Source organism: Salvelinus fontinalis, chromosome 2 (assembly GCF_029448725.1).
Source record: "Salvelinus fontinalis isolate EN_2023a chromosome 2, ASM2944872v1, whole genome shotgun sequence".
Taxonomy (NCBI): Eukaryota; Metazoa; Chordata; class Actinopteri; order Salmoniformes; family Salmonidae; genus Salvelinus; species Salvelinus fontinalis.
This window is the reverse complement of record NC_074666.1, coordinates 98,583,864-98,606,363: the sequence shown is the minus strand read 5'-3', so window position 1 is coordinate 98,606,363 and position 22,500 is coordinate 98,583,864. Positions and strand designations below refer to the sequence as shown.

General features: G+C 36.7%; 1 protein-coding gene across 1 annotated transcript in view; it reads left to right on the top strand.

Moving 5' to 3' along the window:
• grapa (GRB2 related adaptor protein a) overlaps positions 1-22,500 on the top strand; it is a 52,259-nt gene that overhangs the window by 2,377 nt on the left and 27,382 nt on the right. The window lies entirely within an intron of this gene.

Sequence of the window (22,500 nt, the reverse complement as noted above, 5' to 3'; positions counted from 1 at the left end):
ACACATTAATACTGAATACTACACCACAAAAATACTGAGTACTACAAAAATACTGAGTACTACAACACACTAAGTACTAGAACACATTAATACTGAACACTACAACACACTAATACTGAGAACTACAACACACTGAGTACTACAACACACTAATACTGAGTACTACAACACACTGAGTACTAGAACACATTAATACTGAATACTACACCACAAAAATACTGAGTACTACAAAAATACTTAGTACTACAAGGTGATGTTGATGTTGTAGTTCCAGATCTCAGTAGTAGTGAACTGTAGTTGATGTTGTAGTTGATGTTGTAGTTCTAGATCTCAGTAGTAGTGAACTGTAGTTGATGTTGTAGTTCTAGATCTCAGTAGTAGTGAACTGTAGTTGATGTTGTAGTTCTAGATCTCAGTAGTAGTGAACTGTAGTTGATGTTGTAGTTCCAGATCTCAGTAGTAGTGAACTGTAGTTGATGTTGTAGTTCTAGATCTCAGTAGTAGTGAACTGTAGTTGATGTTGTAGTTCTAGATCTCAGTAGTAGTGAACTGTAGTTGATGTTGTAGTTCTAGATCTCAGTAGTAGTGAACTGTAGTTGATGTTGTAGTTCCAGATCTCAGTAGTAGTGAACTGTAGTTGATGTTGTAGTTGATGTTGTAGTTCTAGATCTCAGTAGTAGTGAACTGTAGTTGATGTTGTAGTTCTAGATCTCAGTAGTAGTGAACTGTAGTTGATGTTGTAGTTGATGTTGTAGTTCTAGATCTCAGTAGTAGTGAACTGTAGTTGATGTTGTAGTTGATGTTGTAGTTCTAGATCTCAGTAGTAGTGAACTGTAGTTGATGTTGTAGTTCTAGATCTCAGTAGTAGTGAACTGTAGTTGATGTTGTAGTTCTAGATCTCAGTAGTAGTGAACTGTAGTTGATGTTGTAGTTGATGTTGTAGTTCTAGATCTCAGTAGTAGTGAACTGTAGTTGATGTTGTAGTTCTAGATCTCAGTAGTAGTGAACTGTAGTTGATGTTGTAGTTCTAGATCTCAGTAGTAGTGAACTGTAGTTGATGTTGTAGTTCTAGATCTCAGTAGTAGTGAACTGTAGTTGATGTTGTAGTTCTAGATCTCAGTAGTAGTGAACTGTAGTTGATGTTGTAGTTGATGTTGTAGTTCTAGATCTCAGTAGTAGTGAACTGTAGTTGATGTTGTAGTTCTAGATCTCAGTAGTAGTGAACTGTAGTTGATGTTGTAGTTGATGTTGTAGTTCTAGATCTCAGTAGTAGTGAACTGTAGTTGATGTTGTAGTTCTAGATCTCAGTAGTAGTGAACTGTAGTTGATGTTGTAGTTCTAGATCTCAGTAGTAGTGAACTGTAGTTGATGTTGTAGTTCTAGATCTCAGTAGTAGTGAACTGTAGTTGATGTTGTAGTTCTAGATCTCAGTAGTAGTGAACTGTAGTTGATGTTGTAGTTCTAGATCTCAGTAGTAGTGAACTGTAGTTGATGTTGTAGTTCTAGATCTCAGTAGTAGTAAACTGTAGTTGATGTTGTAGTTCTAGATCTCAGTAGTAGTGAACTGTAGTTGATGTTGTAGTTCTAGATCTCAGTAGTAGTGAACTGTAGTTGATGTTGTAGTTCTAGATCTCAGTAGTAGTGAACTGTAGTTGATGTTGTAGTTCTAGATCTCAGTAGTAGTAAACTGTAGTTGATGTTGTAGTTCTAGATCTCAGTAGTAGTGAACTGTAGTTGATGTTGTAGTTCTAGATCTCAGTAGTAGTGAACTGTAGTTGATGTTGTAGTTCTAGATCTCAGTAGTAGTGAACTGTAGTTGATGTTGTAGTTGATGTTGTAGTTCTAGATCTCAGTAGTAGTGAACTGTAGTTGATGTTGTAGTTCTAGATCTCAGTAGTAGTGAACTGTAGTTGATGTTGTAGTTCTAGATCTCAGTAGTAGTGAACTGTAGTTGATGTTGTAGTTCTAGATCTCAGTAGTAGTGAACTGTAGTTGATGTTGTAGTTCCAGATCTCAGTAGTAGTGAACTGTAGTTGATGTTGTAGTTGATGTTGTAGTTCTAGATCTCAGTAGTAGTGAACTGTAGTTGATGTTGTAGTTCTAGATCTCAGTAGTAGTGAACTGTAGTTGATGTTGTAGTTCTAGATCTCAGTAGTAGTGAACTGTAGTTGATGTTGTAGTTCTAGATCTCAGTAGTAGTGAACTGTAGTTGATGTTGTAGTTCTAGATCTCAGTAGTAGTGAACTGTAGTTGATGTTGTAGTTCTAGATCTCAGTAGTAGTGAACTGTAGTTGATGTTGTAGTTGATGTTGTAGTTCTAGATCTCAGTAGTAGTGAACTGTAGTTGATGTTGTAGTTCCAGATCTCAGTAGTAGTGAACTGTAGTTGATGTTGTAGTTGATGTTGTAGTTCTAGATCTCAGTAGTAGTGAACTGTAGTTGATGTTGTAGTTCTAGATCTCAGTAGTAGTAAACTGTAGTTGATGTTGTAGTTCTAGATCTCAGTAGTAGTGAACTGTAGTTGATGTTGTAGTTCCAGATCTCAGTAGTAGTGAACTGTAGTTGATGTTGTAGTTGATGTTGTAGTTCCAGATCTCAGTAGTAGTGAACTGTAGTTGATGTAGTAGTTGATGTTGTAGTTCTAGATCTCAGTAGTAGTGAACTGTAGTTGATGTTGTAGTTGATGTTGTAGTTCTAGATCTCAGTAGTAGTGAACTGTAGTTGATGTTGTAGTTCTAGATCTCAGTAGTAGTGAACTGTAGTTGATGTTGTAGTTCTAGATCTCAGTAGTAGTGAACTGTAGTTGATGTTGTAGTTCTAGATCTCAGTAGTAGTGAACTGTAGTTGATGTTGTAGTTCTAGATCTCAGTAGTAGTGAACTGTAGTTGATGTTGTAGTTCTAGATCTCAGTAGTAGTGAACTGTAGTTGATGTTGTAGTTGATGTTGTAGTTCTAGATCTCAGTAGTAGTGAACTGTAGTTGATGTTGTAGTTCTAGATCTCAGTAGTAGTGAACTGTAGTTGATGTTGTAGTTCTAGATCTCAGTAGTAGTGAACTGTAGTTGATGTTGTAGTTCTAGATCTCAGTAGTAGTGAACTGTAGTTGATGTTGTAGTTCTAGATCTCAGTAGTAGTGAACTGTAGTTGATGTTGTAGTTCTAGATCTCAGTAGTAGTGAACTGTAGTTGATGTTGTAGTTGATGTTGTAGTTCTAGATCTCAGTAGTAGTGAACTGTAGTTGATGTTGTAGTTCTAGATCTCAGTAGTAGTGAACTGTAGTTGATGTTGTAGTTCTAGATCTCAGTAGTAGTGAACTGTAGTTGATGTTGTAGTTGATGTTGTAGTTCTAGATCTCAGTAGTAGTGAACTGTAGTTGATGTTGTAGTTGATGTTGTAGTTCTAGATCTCAGTAGTAGTGAACTGTAGTTGATGTTGTAGTTCTAGATCTCAGTAGTAGTGAACTGTAGTTGATGTTGTAGTTCTAGATCTCAGTAGTAGTGAACTGTAGTTGATGTTGTAGTTCTAGATCTCAGTAGTAGTGAACTGTAGTTGATGTTGTAGTTCTAGATCTCAGTAGTAGTGAACTGTAGTTGATGTTGTAGTTCTAGATCTCAGTAGTAGTGAACTGTAGTTGATGTTGTAGTTGATGTTGTAGTTCTAGATCTCAGTAGTAGTGAACTGTAGTTGATGTTGTAGTTCTAGATCTCAGTAGTAGTGAACTGTAGTTGATGTTGTAGTTCTAGATCTCAGTAGTAGTGAACTGTAGTTGATGTTGTAGTTCTAGATCTCAGTAGTAGTGAACTGTAGTTGATGTTGTAGTTGATGTTGTAGTTCTAGATCTCAGTAGTAGTGAACTGTAGTTGATGTTGTAGTTCTAGATCTCAGTAGTAGTGAACTGTAGTTGATGTTGTAGTTCTAGATCTCAGTAGTAGTGAACTGTAGTTGATGTTGTAGTTGATGTTGTAGTTCTAGATCTCAGTAGTAGTGAACTGTAGTTGATGTTGTAGTTCTAGATCTCAGTAGTAGTGAACTGTAGTTGATGTTGTAGTTCTAGATCTCAGTAGTAGTGAACTGTAGTTGATGTTGTAGTTCTAGATCTCAGTAGTAGTGAACTGTAGTTGATGTTGTAGTTCTAGATCTCAGTAGTAGTGAACTGTAGTTGATGTTGTAGTTCTAGATCTCAGTAGTAGTGAACTGTAGTTGATGTTGTAGTTCTAGATCTCAGTAGTAGTGAACTGTAGTTGATGTTGTAGTTCTAGATCTCAGTAGTAGTGAACTGTAGTTGATGTTGTAGTTCTAGATCTCAGTAGTAGTGAACTGTAGTTGATGTTGTAGTTGATGTTGTAGTTCTAGATCTCAGTAGTAGTGAACTGTAGTTGATGTTGTAGTTCTAGATCTCAGTAGTAGTGAACTGTAGTTGATGTTGTAGTTCTAGATCTCAGTAGTAGTGAACTGTAGTTGATGTTGTAGTTCTAGATCTCAGTAGTAGTGAACTGTAGTTGATGTTGTAGTTCTAGATCTCAGTAGTAGTGAACTGTAGTTGATGTTGTAGTTGATGTTGTAGTTCTAGATCTCAGTAGTAGTGAACTGTAGTTGATGTTGTAGTTCTAGATCTCAGTAGTAGTGAACTGTAGTTGATGTTGTAGTTCTAGATCTCAGTAGTAGTGAACTGTAGTTGATGTTGTAGTTCTAGATCTCAGTAGTAGTGAACTGTAGTTGATGTTGTAGTTCTAGATCTCAGTAGTAGTGAACTGTAGTTGATGTTGTAGTTCTAGATCTCAGTAGTAGTGAACTGTAGTTGATGTTGTAGTTCTAGATCTCAGTAGTAGTGAACTGTAGTTGATGTTGTAGTTCTAGATCTCAGTAGTAGTGAACTGTAGTTGATGTTGTAGTTCTAGATCTCAGTAGTAGTGAACTGTAGTTGATGTTGTAGTTCTAGATCTCAGTAGTAGTGAACTGTAGTTGATGTTGTAGTTCTAGATCTCAGTAGTAGTGAACTGTAGTTGATGTTGTAGTTCTAGATCTCAGTAGTAGTGAACTGTAGTTGATGTTGTAGTTCTAGATCTCAGTAGTAGTGAACTGTAGTTGATGTTGTAGTTGATGTTGTAGTTCTAGATCTCAGTAGTAGTGAACTGTAGTTGATGTTGTAGTTCTAGATCTCAGTAGTAGTGAACTGTAGTTGATGTTGTAGTTGATGTTGTAGTTCTAGATCTCAGTAGTAGTGAACTGTAGTTGATGTTGTAGTTCTAGATCTCAGTAGTAGTGAACTGTAGTTGATGTTGTAGTTGATGTTGTAGTTCTAGATCTCAGTAGTAGTGAACTGTAGTTGATGTTGTAGTTGATGTTGTAGTTCTAGATCTCAGTAGTAGTGAACTGTAGTTGATGTTGTAGTTCTAGATCTCAGTAGTAGTGAACTGTAGTTGATGTTGTAGTTCTAGATCTCAGTAGTAGTGAACTGTAGTTGATGTTGTAGTTCTAGATCTCAGTAGTAGTGAACTGTAGTTGATGTTGTAGTTCTAGATCTCAGTAGTAGTGAACTGTAGTTGATGTTGTAGTTGATGTTGTAGTTCTAGATCTCAGTAGTAGTGAACTGTAGTTGATGTTGTAGTTCTAGATCTCAGTAGTAGTGAACTGTAGTTGATGTTGTAGTTCTAGATCTCAGTAGTAGTGAACTGTAGTTGATGTTGTAGTTCTAGATCTCAGTAGTAGTGAACTGTAGTTGATGTTGTAGTTCTAGATCTCAGTAGTAGTGAACTGTAGTTGATGTTGTAGTTCTAGATCTCAGTAGTAGTGAACTGTAGTTGATGTTGTTGATGTTGTAGTTCTAGATCTCAGTAGTAGTGAACTGTAGTTGATGTTGTAGTTCTAGATCTCAGTAGTAGTGAACTGTAGTTGATGTTGTAGTTCTAGATCTCAGTAGTAGTGAACTGTAGTTGATGTTGTAGTTCTAGATCTCAGTAGTAGTGAACTGTAGTTGATGTTGTAGTTCTAGATCTCAGTAGTAGTGAACTGTAGTTGATGTTGTAGTTCTAGATCTCAGTAGTAGTGAACTGTAGTTGATGTTGTAGTTCTAGATCTCAGTAGTAGTGAACTGTAGTTGATGTTGTAGTTCTAGATCTCAGTAGTAGTGAACTGTAGTTGATGTTGTAGTTCTAGATCTCAGTAGTAGTGAACTGTAGTTGATGTTGTAGTTCTAGATCTCAGTAGTAGTGAACTGTAGTTGATGTTGTAGTTCTAGATCTCAGTAGTAGTGAACTGTAGTTGATGTTGTAGTTCTAGATCTCAGTAGTAGTGAACTGTAGTTGATGTTGTAGTTCTAGATCTCAGTAGTAGTGAACTGTAGTTGATGTTGTAGTTCTAGATCTCAGTAGTAGTGAACTGTAGTTGATGTTGTAGTTCTAGATCTCAGTAGTAGTGAACTGTAGTTGATGTTGTAGTTCTAGATCTCAGTAGTAGTGAACTGTAGTTGATGTTGTAGTTGATGTTGTAGTTCTAGATCTCAGTAGTAGTGAACTGTAGTTGATGTTGTAGTTCTAGATCTCAGTAGTAGTGAACTGTAGTTGATGTTGTAGTTCTAGATCTCAGTAGTAGTGAACTGTAGTTGATGTTGTAGTTCTAGATCTCAGTAGTAGTGAACTGTAGTTGATGTTGTAGTTCTAGATCTCAGTAGTAGTGAACTGTAGTTGATGTTGTAGTTGATGTTGTAGTTCTAGATCTCAGTAGTAGTGAACTGTAGTTGATGTTGTAGTTCTAGATCTCAGTAGTAGTGAACTGTAGTTGATGTTGTAGTTCTAGATCTCAGTAGTAGTGAACTGTAGTTGATGTTGTAGTTCTAGATCTCAGTAGTAGTGAACTGTAGTTGATGTTGTAGTTCTAGATCTCAGTAGTAGTGAACTGTAGTTGATGTTGTAGTTCTAGATCTCAGTAGTAGTGAACTGTAGTTGATGTTGTAGTTGATGTTGTAGTTCTAGATCTCAGTAGTAGTGAACTGTAGTTGATGTTGTAGTTCTAGATCTCAGTAGTAGTGAACTGTAGTTGATGTTGTAGTTGATGTTGTAGTTCTAGATCTCAGTAGTAGTGAACTGTAGTTGATGTTGTAGTTCTAGATCTCAGTAGTAGTGAACTGTAGTTGATGTTGTAGTTCTAGATCTCAGTAGTAGTGAACTGTAGTTGATGTTGTAGTTCTAGATCTCAGTAGTAGTGAACTGTAGTTGATGTTGTAGTTGATGTTGTAGTTCTAGATCTCAGTAGTAGTGAACTGTAGTTGAGTTGATGTTGTAGTTCTAGATCTCAGTAGTAGTGAACTGTAGTTGATGTTGTAGTTGATGTTGTAGTTCTAGATCTCAGTAGTAGTGAACTGTAGTTGATGTTGTAGTTCTAGATCTCAGTAGTAGTGAACTGTAGTTGATGTTGTAGTTCTAGATCTCAGTAGTAGTGAACTGTAGTTGATGTTGTAGTTCTAGATCTCAGTAGTAGTGAACTGTAGTTGATGTTGTAGTTCTAGATCTCAGTAGTAGTGAACTGTAGTTGATGTTGTAGTTCTAGATCTCAGTAGTAGTGAACTGTAGTTGATGTTGTAGTTGATGTTGTAGTTCTAGATCTCAGTAGTAGTGAACTGTAGTTGATGTTGTAGTTCTAGATCTCAGTAGTAGTGAACTGTAGTTGATGTTGTAGTTCTAGATCTCAGTAGTAGTGAACTGTAGTTGATGTTGTAGTTCTAGATCTCAGTAGTAGTGAACTGTAGTTGATGTTGTAGTTCTAGATCTCAGTAGTAGTGAACTGTAGTTGATGTTGTAGTTCTAGATCTCAGTAGTAGTGAACTGTAGTTGATGTTGTAGTTGATGTTGTAGTTCTAGATCTCAGTAGTAGTGAACTGTAGTTGATGTTGTAGTTCTAGATCTCAGTAGTAGTGAACTGTAGTTGATGTTGTAGTTCTAGATCTCAGTAGTAGTGAACTGTAGTTGATGTTGTAGTTGATGTTGTAGTTCTAGATCTCAGTAGTAGTGAACTGTAGTTGATGTTGTAGTTGATGTTGTAGTTCTAGATCTCAGTAGTAGTGAACTGTAGTTGATGTTGTAGTTCTAGATCTCAGTAGTAGTGAACTGTAGTTGATGTTGTAGTTCTAGATCTCAGTAGTAGTGAACTGTAGTTGATGTTGTAGTTCTAGATCTCAGTAGTAGTGAACTGTAGTTGATGTTGTAGTTCTAGATCTCAGTAGTAGTGAACTGTAGTTGATGTTGTAGTTCTAGATCTCAGTAGTAGTGAACTGTAGTTGATGTTGTAGTTGATGTTGTAGTTCTAGATCTCAGTAGTAGTGAACTGTAGTTGATGTTGTAGTTCTAGATCTCAGTAGTAGTGAACTGTAGTTGATGTTGTAGTTCTAGATCTCAGTAGTAGTGAACTGTAGTTGATGTTGTAGTTCTAGATCTCAGTAGTAGTGAACTGTAGTTGATGTTGTAGTTGATGTTGTAGTTCTAGATCTCAGTAGTAGTGAACTGTAGTTGATGTTGTAGTTCTAGATCTCAGTAGTAGTGAACTGTAGTTGATGTTGTAGTTCTAGATCTCAGTAGTAGTGAACTGTAGTTGATGTTGTAGTTGATGTTGTAGTTCTAGATCTCAGTAGTAGTGAACTGTAGTTGATGTTGTAGTTCTAGATCTCAGTAGTAGTGAACTGTAGTTGATGTTGTAGTTCTAGATCTCAGTAGTAGTGAACTGTAGTTGATGTTGTAGTTCTAGATCTCAGTAGTAGTGAACTGTAGTTGATGTTGTAGTTCTAGATCTCAGTAGTAGTGAACTGTAGTTGATGTTGTAGTTCTAGATCTCAGTAGTAGTGAACTGTAGTTGATGTTGTAGTTCTAGATCTCAGTAGTAGTGAACTGTAGTTGATGTTGTAGTTCTAGATCTCAGTAGTAGTGAACTGTAGTTGATGTTGTAGTTCTAGATCTCAGTAGTAGTGAACTGTAGTTGATGTTGTAGTTGATGTTGTAGTTCTAGATCTCAGTAGTAGTGAACTGTAGTTGATGTTGTAGTTCTAGATCTCAGTAGTAGTGAACTGTAGTTGATGTTGTAGTTCTAGATCTCAGTAGTAGTGAACTGTAGTTGATGTTGTAGTTCTAGATCTCAGTAGTAGTGAACTGTAGTTGATGTTGTAGTTCTAGATCTCAGTAGTAGTGAACTGTAGTTGATGTTGTAGTTGATGTTGTAGTTCTAGATCTCAGTAGTAGTGAACTGTAGTTGATGTTGTAGTTCTAGATCTCAGTAGTAGTGAACTGTAGTTGATGTTGTAGTTCTAGATCTCAGTAGTAGTGAACTGTAGTTGATGTTGTAGTTCTAGATCTCAGTAGTAGTGAACTGTAGTTGATGTTGTAGTTCTAGATCTCAGTAGTAGTGAACTGTAGTTGATGTTGTAGTTCTAGATCTCAGTAGTAGTGAACTGTAGTTGATGTTGTAGTTCTAGATCTCAGTAGTAGTGAACTGTAGTTGATGTTGTAGTTCTAGATCTCAGTAGTAGTGAACTGTAGTTGATGTTGTAGTTCTAGATCTCAGTAGTAGTGAACTGTAGTTGATGTTGTAGTTCTAGATCTCAGTAGTAGTGAACTGTAGTTGATGTTGTAGTTCTAGATCTCAGTAGTAGTGAACTGTAGTTGATGTTGTAGTTCTAGATCTCAGTAGTAGTGAACTGTAGTTGATGTTGTAGTTCTAGATCTCAGTAGTAGTGAACTGTAGTTGATGTTGTAGTTGATGTTGTAGTTCTAGATCTCAGTAGTAGTGAACTGTAGTTGATGTTGTAGTTCTAGATCTCAGTAGTAGTGAACTGTAGTTGATGTTGTAGTTGATGTTGTAGTTCTAGATCTCAGTAGTAGTGAACTGTAGTTGATGTTGTAGTTCTAGATCTCAGTAGTAGTGAACTGTAGTTGATGTTGTAGTTGATGTTGTAGTTCTAGATCTCAGTAGTAGTGAACTGTAGTTGATGTTGTAGTTGATGTTGTAGTTCTAGATCTCAGTAGTAGTGAACTGTAGTTGATGTTGTAGTTCTAGATCTCAGTAGTAGTGAACTGTAGTTGATGTTGTAGTTCTAGATCTCAGTAGTAGTGAACTGTAGTTGATGTTGTAGTTCTAGATCTCAGTAGTAGTGAACTGTAGTTGATGTTGTAGTTCTAGATCTCAGTAGTAGTGAACTGTAGTTGATGTTGTAGTTGATGTTGTAGTTCTAGATCTCAGTAGTAGTGAACTGTAGTTGATGTTGTAGTTCTAGATCTCAGTAGTAGTGAACTGTAGTTGATGTTGTAGTTCTAGATCTCAGTAGTAGTGAACTGTAGTTGATGTTGTAGTTCTAGATCTCAGTAGTAGTGAACTGTAGTTGATGTTGTAGTTCTAGATCTCAGTAGTAGTGAACTGTAGTTGATGTTGTAGTTCTAGATCTCAGTAGTAGTGAACTGTAGTTGATGTTGTAGTTGATGTTGTAGTTCTAGATCTCAGTAGTAGTGAACTGTAGTTGATGTTGTAGTTCTAGATCTCAGTAGTAGTGAACTGTAGTTGATGTTGTAGTTGATGTTGTAGTTCTAGATCTCAGTAGTAGTGAACTGTAGTTGATGTTGTAGTTCTAGATCTCAGTAGTAGTGAACTGTAGTTGATGTTGTAGTTCTAGATCTCAGTAGTAGTGAACTGTAGTTGATGTTGTAGTTCTAGATCTCAGTAGTAGTGAACTGTAGTTGATGTTGTAGTTGATGTTGTAGTTCTAGATCTCAGTAGTAGTGAACTGTAGTTGTAGTTGATGTTGTAGTTCTAGATCTCAGTAGTAGTGAACTGTAGTTGATGTTGTAGTTGATGTTGTAGTTCTAGATCTCAGTAGTAGTGAACTGTAGTTGATGTTGTAGTTCTAGATCTCAGTAGTAGTGAACTGTAGTTGATGTTGTAGTTCTAGATCTCAGTAGTAGTGAACTGTAGTTGATGTTGTAGTTCTAGATCTCAGTAGTAGTGAACTGTAGTTGATGTTGTAGTTCTAGATCTCAGTAGTAGTGAACTGTAGTTGATGTTGTAGTTCTAGATCTCAGTAGTAGTGAACTGTAGTTGATGTTGTAGTTGATGTTGTAGTTCTAGATCTCAGTAGTAGTGAACTGTAGTTGATGTTGTAGTTCTAGATCTCAGTAGTAGTGAACTGTAGTTGATGTTGTAGTTCTAGATCTCAGTAGTAGTGAACTGTAGTTGATGTTGTAGTTCTAGATCTCAGTAGTAGTGAACTGTAGTTGATGTTGTAGTTCTAGATCTCAGTAGTAGTGAACTGTAGTTGATGTTGTAGTTCTAGATCTCAGTAGTAGTGAACTGTAGTTGATGTTGTAGTTGATGTTGTAGTTCTAGATCTCAGTAGTAGTGAACTGTAGTTGATGTTGTAGTTCTAGATCTCAGTAGTAGTGAACTGTAGTTGATGTTGTAGTTCTAGATCTCAGTAGTAGTGAACTGTAGTTGATGTTGTAGTTGATGTTGTAGTTCTAGATCTCAGTAGTAGTGAACTGTAGTTGATGTTGTAGTTGATGTTGTAGTTCTAGATCTCAGTAGTAGTGAACTGTAGTTGATGTTGTAGTTCTAGATCTCAGTAGTAGTGAACTGTAGTTGATGTTGTAGTTCTAGATCTCAGTAGTAGTGAACTGTAGTTGATGTTGTAGTTCTAGATCTCAGTAGTAGTGAACTGTAGTTGATGTTGTAGTTCTAGATCTCAGTAGTAGTGAACTGTAGTTGATGTTGTAGTTCTAGATCTCAGTAGTAGTGAACTGTAGTTGATGTTGTAGTTGATGTTGTAGTTCTAGATCTCAGTAGTAGTGAACTGTAGTTGATGTTGTAGTTCTAGATCTCAGTAGTAGTGAACTGTAGTTGATGTTGTAGTTCTAGATCTCAGTAGTAGTGAACTGTAGTTGATGTTGTAGTTCTAGATCTCAGTAGTAGTGAACTGTAGTTGATGTTGTAGTTGATGTTGTAGTTCTAGATCTCAGTAGTAGTGAACTGTAGTTGATGTTGTAGTTCTAGATCTCAGTAGTAGTGAACTGTAGTTGATGTTGTAGTTCTAGATCTCAGTAGTAGTGAACTGTAGTTGATGTTGTAGTTGATGTTGTAGTTCTAGATCTCAGTAGTAGTGAACTGTAGTTGATGTTGTAGTTCTAGATCTCAGTAGTAGTGAACTGTAGTTGATGTTGTAGTTCTAGATCTCAGTAGTAGTGAACTGTAGTTGATGTTGTAGTTCTAGATCTCAGTAGTAGTGAACTGTAGTTGATGTTGTAGTTCTAGATCTCAGTAGTAGTGAACTGTAGTTGATGTTGTAGTTCTAGATCTCAGTAGTAGTGAACTGTAGTTGATGTTGTAGTTCTAGATCTCAGTAGTAGTGAACTGTAGTTGATGTTGTAGTTCTAGATCTCAGTAGTAGTGAACTGTAGTTGATGTTGTAGTTCTAGATCTCAGTAGTAGTGAACTGTAGTTGATGTTGTAGTTGATGTTGTAGTTCTAGATCTCAGTAGTAGTGAACTGTAGTTGATGTTGTAGTTCTAGATCTCAGTAGTAGTGAACTGTAGTTGATGTTGTAGTTCTAGATCTCAGTAGTAGTGAACTGTAGTTGATGTTGTAGTTCTAGATCTCAGTAGTAGTGAACTGTAGTTGATGTTGTAGTTCTAGATCTCAGTAGTAGTGAACTGTAGTTGATGTTGTAGTTGATGTTGTAGTTCTAGATCTCAGTAGTAGTGAACTGTAGTTGATGTTGTAGTTCTAGATCTCAGTAGTAGTGAACTGTAGTTGATGTTGTAGTTCTAGATCTCAGTAGTAGTGAACTGTAGTTGATGTTGTAGTTCTAGATCTCAGTAGTAGTGAACTGTAGTTGATGTTGTAGTTCTAGATCTCAGTAGTAGTGAACTGTAGTTGATGTTGTAGTTCTAGATCTCAGTAGTAGTGAACTGTAGTTGATGTTGTAGTTCTAGATCTCAGTAGTAGTGAACTGTAGTTGATGTTGTAGTTCTAGATCTCAGTAGTAGTGAACTGTAGTTGATGTTGTAGTTCTAGATCTCAGTAGTAGTGAACTGTAGTTGATGTTGTAGTTCTAGATCTCAGTAGTAGTGAACTGTAGTTGATGTTGTAGTTCTAGATCTCAGTAGTAGTGAACTGTAGTTGATGTTGTAGTTCTAGATCTCAGTAGTAGTGAACTGTAGTTGATGTTGTAGTTCTAGATCTCAGTAGTAGTGAACTGTAGTTGATGTTGTAGTTGATGTTGTAGTTCTAGATCTCAGTAGTAGTGAACTGTAGTTGATGTTGTAGTTCTAGATCTCAGTAGTAGTGAACTGTAGTGTTGTAGTGATGTTGTAGTTCTAGATCTCAGTAGTAGTGAACTGTAGTTGATGTTGTAGTTCTAGATCTCAGTAGTAGTGAACTGTAGTTGATGTTGTAGTTGATGTTGTAGTTCTAGATCTCAGTAGTAGTGAACTGTAGTTGATGTTGTAGTTGATGTTGTAGTTCTAGATCTCAGTAGTAGTGAACTGTAGTTGATGTTGTAGTTCTAGATCTCAGTAGTAGTGAACTGTAGTTGATGTTGTAGTTCTAGATCTCAGTAGTAGTGAACTGTAGTTGATGTTGTAGTTCTAGATCTCAGTAGTAGTGAACTGTAGTTGATGTTGTAGTTCTAGATCTCAGTAGTAGTGAACTGTAGTTGATGTTGTAGTTGATGTTGTAGTTCTAGATCTCAGTAGTAGTGAACTGTAGTTGATGTTGTAGTTCTAGATCTCAGTAGTAGTGAACTGTAGTTGATGTTGTAGTTGATGTTGTAGTTCTAGATCTCAGTAGTAGTGAACTGTAGTTGATGTTGTAGTTCTAGATCTCAGTAGTAGTGAACTGTAGTTGATGTTGTAGTTCTAGATCTCAGTAGTAGTGAACTGTAGTTGATGTTGTAGTTCTAGATCTCAGTAGTAGTGAACTGTAGTTGATGTTGTAGTTCTAGATCTCAGTAGTAGTGAACTGTAGTTGATGTTGTAGTTCTAGATCTCAGTAGTAGTGAACTGTAGTTGATGTTGTAGTTCTAGATCTCAGTAGTAGTGAACTGTAGTTGATGTTGTAGTTCTAGATCTCAGTAGTAGTGAACTGTAGTTGATGTTGTAGTTCTAGATCTCAGTAGTAGTGAACTGTAGTTGAGTTGATGTGTAGTTCTAGATCTCAGTAGTAGTGAACTGTAGTTGATGTTGTAGTTCTAGATCTCAGTAGTAGTGAACTGTAGTTGATGTTGTAGTTCTAGATCTCAGTAGTAGTGAACTGTAGTTGATGTTGTAGTTCTAGATCTCAGTAGTAGTGAACTGTAGTTGATGTTGTAGTTCTAGATCTCAGTAGTAGTGAACTGTAGTTGATGTTGTAGTTCTAGATCTCAGTAGTAGTGAACTGTAGTTGATGTTGTAGTTCTAGATCTCAGTAGTAGTGAACTGTAGTTGATGTTGTAGTTCTAGATCTCAGTAGTAGTGAACTGTAGTTGATGTTGTAGTTCTAGATCTCAGTAGTAGTGAACTGTAGTTGATGTTGTAGTTCTAGATCTCAGTAGTAGTGAACTGTAGTTGATGTTGTAGTTCTAGATCTCAGTAGTAGTGAACTGTAGTTGATGTTGTAGTTCTAGATCTCAGTAGTAGTGAACTGTAGTTGATGTTGTAGTTCTAGATCTCAGTAGTAGTGAACTGTAGTTGATGTTGTAGTTGATGTTGTAGTTCTAGATCTCAGTAGTAGTGAACTGTAGTTGATGTTGTAGTTCTAGATCTCAGTAGTAGTGAACTGTAGTTGATGTTGTAGTTCTAGATCTCAGTAGTAGTGAACTGTAGTTGATGTTGTAGTTGATGTTGTAGTTCTAGATCTCAGTAGTAGTGAACTGTAGTGTGTTTAGTTGATGTTGTAGTTCTAGATCTCAGTAGTAGTGAACTGTAGTTGATGTTGTAGTTCTAGATCTCAGTAGTAGTGAACTGTAGTTGATGTTGTAGTTCTAGATCTCAGTAGTAGTGAACTGTAGTTGATGTTGTAGTTCTAGATCTCAGTAGTAGTGAACTGTAGTTGATGTTGTAGTTCTAGATCTCAGTAGTAGTGAACTGTAGTTGATGTTGTAGTTCTAGATCTCAGTAGTAGTGAACTGTAGTTGATGTTGTAGTTCTAGATCTCAGTAGTAGTGAACTGTAGTTGATGTTGTAGTTCTAGATCTCAGTAGTAGTGAACTGTAGTTGATGTTAGTTGATGTTGTAGTTCTAGATCTCAGTAGTAGTGAACTGTAGTTGATGTTGTAGTTCTAGATCTCAGTAGTAGTGAACTGTAGTTGATGTTGTAGTTCTAGATCTCAGTAGTAGTGAACTGTAGTTGATGTTGTAGTTCTAGATCTCAGTAGTAGTGAACTGTAGTTGATGTTGTAGTTCTAGATCTCAGTAGTAGTGAACTGTAGTTGATGTTGTAGTTCTAGATCTCAGTAGTAGTGAACTGTAGTTGATGTTGTAGTTCTAGATCTCAGTAGTAGTGAACTGTAGTTGATGTTGTAGTTCTAGATCTCAGTAGTAGTGAACTGTAGTTGATGTGTAGTTGTTGTAGTTCTAGATCTCAGTAGTAGTGAACTGTAGTTGATGTTGTAGTTCTAGATCTCAGTAGTAGTGAACTGTAGTTGATGTTGTAGTTGATGTTGTAGTTCTAGATCTCAGTAGTAGTGAACTGTAGTTGATGTTGTAGTTCTAGATCTCAGTAGTAGTGAACTGTAGTTGATGTTGTAGTTCTAGATCTCAGTAGTAGTGAACTGTAGTTGATGTTGTAGTTCTAGATCTCAGTAGTAGTGAACTGTAGTTGATGTTGTAGTTCTAGATCTCAGTAGTAGTGAACTGTAGTTGATGTTGTAGTTCTAGATCTCAGTAGTAGTGAACTGTAGTTGATGTTGTAGTTCTAGATCTCAGTAGTAGTGAACTGTAGTTGATGTTGTAGTTCTAGATCTCAGTAGTAGTGAACTGTAGTTGATGTTGTAGTTCTAGATCTCAGTAGTAGTGAACTGTAGTTGATGTTGTAGTTGATGTTGTAGTTCTAGATCTCAGTAGTAGTGAACTGTAGTTGATGTTGTAGTTCTAGATCTCAGTAGTAGTGAACTGTAGTTGATGTTGTAGTTCTAGATCTCAGTAGTAGTGAACTGTAGTTGATGTTGTAGTTCTAGATCTCAGTAGTAGTGAACTGTAGTTGATGTTGTAGTTCTAGATCTCAGTAGTAGTGAACTGTGTGTGTAGTTGATGTTGTAGTTCTAGATCTCAGTAGTAGTGAACTGTAGTTGATGTTGTAGTTCTAGATCTCAGTAGTAGTGAACTGTAGTTGATGTTGTAGTTCTAGATCTCAGTAGTAGTGAACTGTAGTTGATGTTGTAGTTCTAGATCTCAGTAGTAGTGAACTGTAGTTGATGTTGTAGTTCTAGATCTCAGTAGTAGTGAACTGTAGTTGATGTTGTAGTTCTAGATCTCAGTAGTAGTGAACTGTAGTTGATGTTGTAGTTCTAGATCTCAGTAGTAGTGAACTGTAGTTGATGTTGTAGTTCTAGATCTCAGTAGTAGTGAACTGTAGTTGATGTTGTAGTTCTAGATCTCAGTAGTAGTGAACTGTAGTTGATGTTGTAGTTCTAGATCTCAGTAGTAGTGAACTGTAGTTGATGTTGTAGTTCTAGATCTCAGTAGTAGTGAACTGTAGTTGATGTTGTAGTTCTAGATCTCAGTAGTAGTGAACTGTAGTTGATGTTGTAGTTCTAGATCTCAGTAGTAGTGAACTGTAGTTGATGTTGTAGTTGATGTTGTAGTTCTAGATCTCAGTAGTAGTGAACTGTAGTTGATGTTGTAGTTCTAGATCTCAGTAGTAGTGAACTGTAGTTGATGTTGTAGTTGATGTTGTAGTTCTAGATCTCAGTAGTAGTGAACTGTAGTTGATGTTGTAGTTCTAGATCTCAGTAGTAGTGAACTGTAGTTGATGTTGTAGTTGATGTTGTAGTTCTAGATCTCAGTAGTAGTGAACTGTAGTTGATGTTGTAGTTCTAGATCTCAGTAGTAGTGAACTGTAGTTGATGTTGTAGTTCTAGATCTCAGTAGTAGTGAACTGTAGTTGATGTTGTAGTTCTAGATCTCAGTAGTAGTGAACTGTAGTTGATGTTGTAGTTCTAGATCTCAGTAGTAGTGAACTGTAGTTGATGTTGTAGTTCTAGATCTCAGTAGTAGTGAACTGTAGTTGATGTTGTGTTGTAGTTCTAGATCTCAGTAGTAGTGAACTGTAGTTGATGTTGTAGTTCTAGATGTCAGTAGTAGTGAACTTGTAGTTGATGTTGTAGTTCTAGATCTCAGTAGTAGTGAACTGTAGTTGATGTTGTAGTTCTAGATCTCAGTAGTAGTGAACTGTAGTTGATGTTGTAGTTCTAGATCTCAGTAGTAGTGAACTGTAGTTGATGTTGTAGTTCTAGATCTCAGTAGTAGTGAACTGTAGTTGATGTTGTAGTTCTAGATCTCAGTAGTAGTGAACTGTAGTTGATGTTGTAGTTCTAGATCTCAGTAGTAGTGAACTGTAGTTGATGTTGTAGTTCTAGATCTCAGTAGTAGTGAACTGTAGTTGATGTTGTAGTTCTAGATCTCAGTAGTAGTGAACTGTAGTTGATGTTGTAGTTCTAGATCTCAGTAGTAGTGAACTGTAGTTGATGTGTAGTTGATGTTGTAGTTCTAGATCTCAGTAGTAGTGAACTGTAGTTGATGTTGTAGTTCTAGATCTCAGTAGTAGTGAACTGTAGTTGATGTTGTAGTTCTAGATCTCAGTAGTAGTGAACTGTAGTTGATGTTGTAGTTCTAGATCTCAGTAGTAGTGAACTGTAGTTGATGTTGTAGTTCTAGATCTCAGTAGTAGTGAACTGTAGTTGATGTTGTAGTTCTAGATCTCAGTAGTAGTGAACTGTAGTTGATGTTGTAGTTCTAGATCTCAGTAGTAGTGAACTGTAGTTGATGTTGTAGTTCTAGATCTCAGTAGTAGTGAACTGTAGTTGATGTTGTAGTTCTAGATCTCAGTAGTAGTGAACTGTAGTTGATGTTGTAGTTCTAGATCTCAGTAGTAGTGAACTGTAGTTGATGTTGTAGTTCTAGATCTCAGTAGTAGTGAACTGTAGTTGATGTTGTAGTTCTAGATCTCAGTAGTAGTGAACTGTAGTTGATGTTGTAGTTCTAGATCTCAGTAGTAGTGAACTGTAGTTGATGTTGTAGTTGATGTTGTAGTTCTAGATCTCAGTAGTAGTGAACTGTAGTTGATGTTGTAGTTCTAGATCTCAGTAGTAGTGAACTGTAGTTGATGTTGTAGTTCTAGATCTCAGTAGTAGTGAACTGTAGTTGATGTTGTAGTTGATGTTGTAGTTCTAGATCTCAGTAGTAGTGAACTGTAGTTGATGTTGTAGTTGATGTTGTAGTTCTAGATCTCAGTAGTAGTGAACTGTAGTTGATGTTGTAGTTCTAGATCTCAGTAGTAGTGAACTGTAGTTGATGTTGTAGTTCTAGATCTCAGTAGTAGTGAACTGTAGTTGATGTTGTAGTTCTAGATCTCAGTAGTAGTGAACTGTAGTTGATGTTGTAGTTCTAGATCTCAGTAGTAGTGAACTGTAGTTGATGTTGTAGTTCTAGATCTCAGTAGTAGTGAACTGTAGTTGATGTTGTAGTTCTAGATCTCAGTAGTAGTGAACTGTAGTTGATGTTGTAGTTCTAGATCTCAGTAGTAGTGAACTGTAGTTGATGTTGTAGTTGATGTTGTAGTTCTAGATCTCAGTAGTAGTGAACTGTAGTTGATGTTGTAGTTCTAGATCTCAGTAGTAGTGAACTGTAGTTGATGTTGTAGTTCTAGATCTCAGTAGTAGTGAACTGTAGTTGATGTTGTAGTTCTAGATCTCAGTAGTAGTGAACTGTAGTTGATGTTGTAGTTCTAGATCTCAGTAGTAGTGAACTGTAGTTGATGTTGTAGTTCTAGATCTCAGTAGTAGTGAACTGTAGTTGATGTTGTAGTTCTAGATCTCAGTAGTAGTGAACTGTAGTTGATGTTGTAGTTCTAGATCTCAGTAGTAGTGAACTGTAGTTGATGTTGTAGTTCTAGATCTCAGTAGTAGTGAACTGTAGTTGATGTTGTAGTTGATGTTGTAGTTCTAGATCTCAGTAGTAGTGAACTGTAGTTGATGTTGTAGTTCTAGATCTCAGTAGTAGTGAACTGTAGTTGATGTTGTAGTTCTAGATCTCAGTAGTAGTGAACTGTAGTTGATGTTGTAGTTCTAGATCTCAGTAGTAGTGAACTGTAGTTGATGTTGTAGTTCTAGATCTCAGTAGTAGTGAACTGTAGTTGATGTTGTAGTTGATGTTGTAGTTCTAGATCTCAGTAGTAGTGAACTGTAGTTGATGTTGTAGTTCTAGATCTCAGTAGTAGTGAACTGTAGTTGATGTTGTAGTTCTAGATCTCAGTAGTAGTGAACTGTAGTTGATGTTGTAGTTCTAGATCTCAGTAGTAGTGAACTGTAGTTGATGTTGTAGTTCTAGATCTCAGTAGTAGTGAACTGTAGTTGATGTTGTAGTTCTAGATCTCAGTAGTAGTGAACTGTAGTTGATGTTGTAGTTCTAGATCTCAGTAGTAGTGAACTGTAGTTGATGTTGTAGTTCTAGATCTCAGTAGTAGTGAACTGTAGTTGATGTTGTAGTTCTAGATCTCAGTAGTAGTGAACTGTAGTTGATGTTGTAGTTCTAGATCTCAGTAGTAGTGAACTGTAGTTGATGTTGTAGTTCTAGATCTCAGTAGTAGTGAACTGTAGTTGATGTTGTAGTTCTAGATCTCAGTAGTAGTGAACTGTAGTTGATGTTGTAGTTCTAGATCTCAGTAGTAGTGAACTGTAGTTGATGTTGTAGTTCTAGATCTCAGTAGTAGTGAACTGTAGTTGATGTTGTAGTTCTAGATCTCAGTAGTAGTGAACTGTAGTTGATGTTGTAGTTCTAGATCTCAGTAGTAGTGAACTGTAGTTGATGTTGTAGTTGATGTTGTAGTTCTAGATCTCAGTAGTAGTGAACTGTAGTTGATGTTGTAGTTCTAGATCTCAGTAGTAGTGAACTGTAGTTGATGTTGTAGTTGATGTTGTAGTTCTAGATCTCAGTAGTAGTGAACTGTAGTTGATGTTGTAGTTCTAGATCTCAGTAGTAGTGAACTGTAGTTGATGTTGTAGTTGATGTTGTAGTTCTAGATCTCAGTAGTAGTGAACTGTAGTTGATGTTGTAGTTGATGTTGTAGTTCTAGATCTCAGTAGTAGTGAACTGTAGTTGATGTTGTAGTTGATGTTGTAGTTCTAGATCTCAGTAGTAGTGAACTGTAGTTGATGTTGTAGTTCTAGATCTCAGTAGTAGTGAACTGTAGTTGATGTTGTAGTTCTAGATCTCAGTAGTAGTGAACTGTAGTTGATGTTGTAGTTCTAGATCTCAGTAGTAGTGAACTGTAGTTGATGTTGTAGTTCTAGATCTCAGTAGTAGTGAACTGTAGTTGATGTTGTAGTTGATGTTGTAGTTCTAGATCTCAGTAGTAGTGAACTGTAGTTGATGTTGTAGTTCTAGATCTCAGTAGTAGTGAACTGTAGTTGATGTTGTAGTTGATGTTGTAGTTCTAGATCTCAGTAGTAGTGAACTGTAGTTGATGTTGTAGTTCTAGATCTCAGTAGTAGTGAACTGTAGTTGATGTTGTAGTTCTAGATCTCAGTAGTAGTGAACTGTAGTTGATGTTGTAGTTCTAGATCTCAGTAGTAGTGAACTGTAGTTGATGTTGTAGTTCTAGATCTCAGTAGTAGTGAACTGTAGTTGATGTTGTTGTTCCAGATCTCAGTAGTAGTGAACTGTAGTTGATGTTGTAGTTCTAGATTTCAGTAGTAGTGAACTGTAGTTGATGTTGTAGTTCTAGATCTCAGTAGTAGTGAACTGTAGTTGATGTTGTAGTTCTAGATCTCAGTAGTAGTGAACTGTAGTTGATGTTGTAGTTGATGTTGTAGTTCTAGATCTCAGTAGTAGTGAACTGTAGTTGATGTTGTAGTTCTAGATCTCAGTAGTAGTGAACTGTAGTTGATGTTGTAGTTCTAGATCTCAGTAGTAGTGAACTGTAGTTGATGTTGTAGTTCTAGATCTCAGTAGTAGTGAACTGTAGTTGATGTTGTAGTTCTAGATCTCAGTAGTAGTGAACTGTAGTTGATGTTGTAGTTCTAGATCTCAGTAGTAGTGAACTGTAGTTGATGTTGTAGTTCCAGATCTCAGTAGTAGTGAACTGTAGTTGATGTTGTAGTTCTAGATCTCAGTAGTAGTGAACTGTAGTTGATGTTGTAGTTCTAGATCTCAGTAGTAGTGAACTGTAGTTGATGTTGTAGTTCTAGATCTCAGTAGTAGTGAACTGTAGTTGATGTTGTAGTTGATGTTGTAGTTCTAGATCTCAGTAGTAGTGAACTGTAGTTGATGTTGTAGTTCTAGATCTCAGTAGTAGTGAACTGTAGTTGATGTTGTAGTTCTAGATCTCAGTAGTAGTGAACTGTAGTTGACGTTGTAGTTCTAGATCTCAGTAGTAGTGAACTGTAGTTGATGTTGTAGTTCTAGATCTCAGTAGTAGTGAACTGTAGTTGATGTTGTAGTTCTAGATCTCAGTAGTAGTGAACTGTAGTTGATGTTGTAGTTGATGTTGTAGTTCTAGATCTCAGTAGTAGTGAACTGTAGTTGATGTTGTAGTTCCAGATCTCAGTAGTAGTGAACTGTAGTTGATGTTGTAGTTGATGTTGTAGTTCTAGATCTCAGTAGTAGTGAACTGTAGTTGATGTTGTAGTTCTAGATCTCAGTAGTAGTGAACTGTAGTTGATGTTGTAGTTCTAGATCTCAGTAGTAGTGAACTGTAGTTGATGTTGTAGTTCTAGATCTCAGTAGTAGTGAACTGTAGTTGATGTTGTAGTTCTAGATCTCAGTAGTAGTGAACTGTAGTTGATGTTGTAGTTCTAGATCTCAGTAGTAGTAAACTGTTAACCCTCGCAAGGCTGCTATCCCAGACGGCATCACTAGCCGCGTCCTCAGAGCATTCGCAGACCAGCTGGCTGTTGTGTTTACGGACATATTCAACCGCTCCTTATCCCAGTCTGTTGTCCCCACATGCTTCAAGATGGCCACCATTGTTCCTGTTTCCCAAGAAGGCAAAGATAACTGAACTAAATGACTATCGCCCCGTAGCACTCACTTCTGTCATCATGAAGTGCATCGAGAGACTAGTCAAGGATCTTCACCTCCACCTTACCTGACACCCTAGACCCACTTCAATTTGTTTACCGCCCCAATAGATCCACAGACGATGCAATCGCCATCGCTCTGCACACTGCCCTAACCCATCTGGACAAGAGGAATACCTATGTGAGAACGCTGTTCATCGACTACAGCTCAGCATTTAACACCATAGTACCCTCCAAACTCGTCATTAAGCTCGAGACCCTG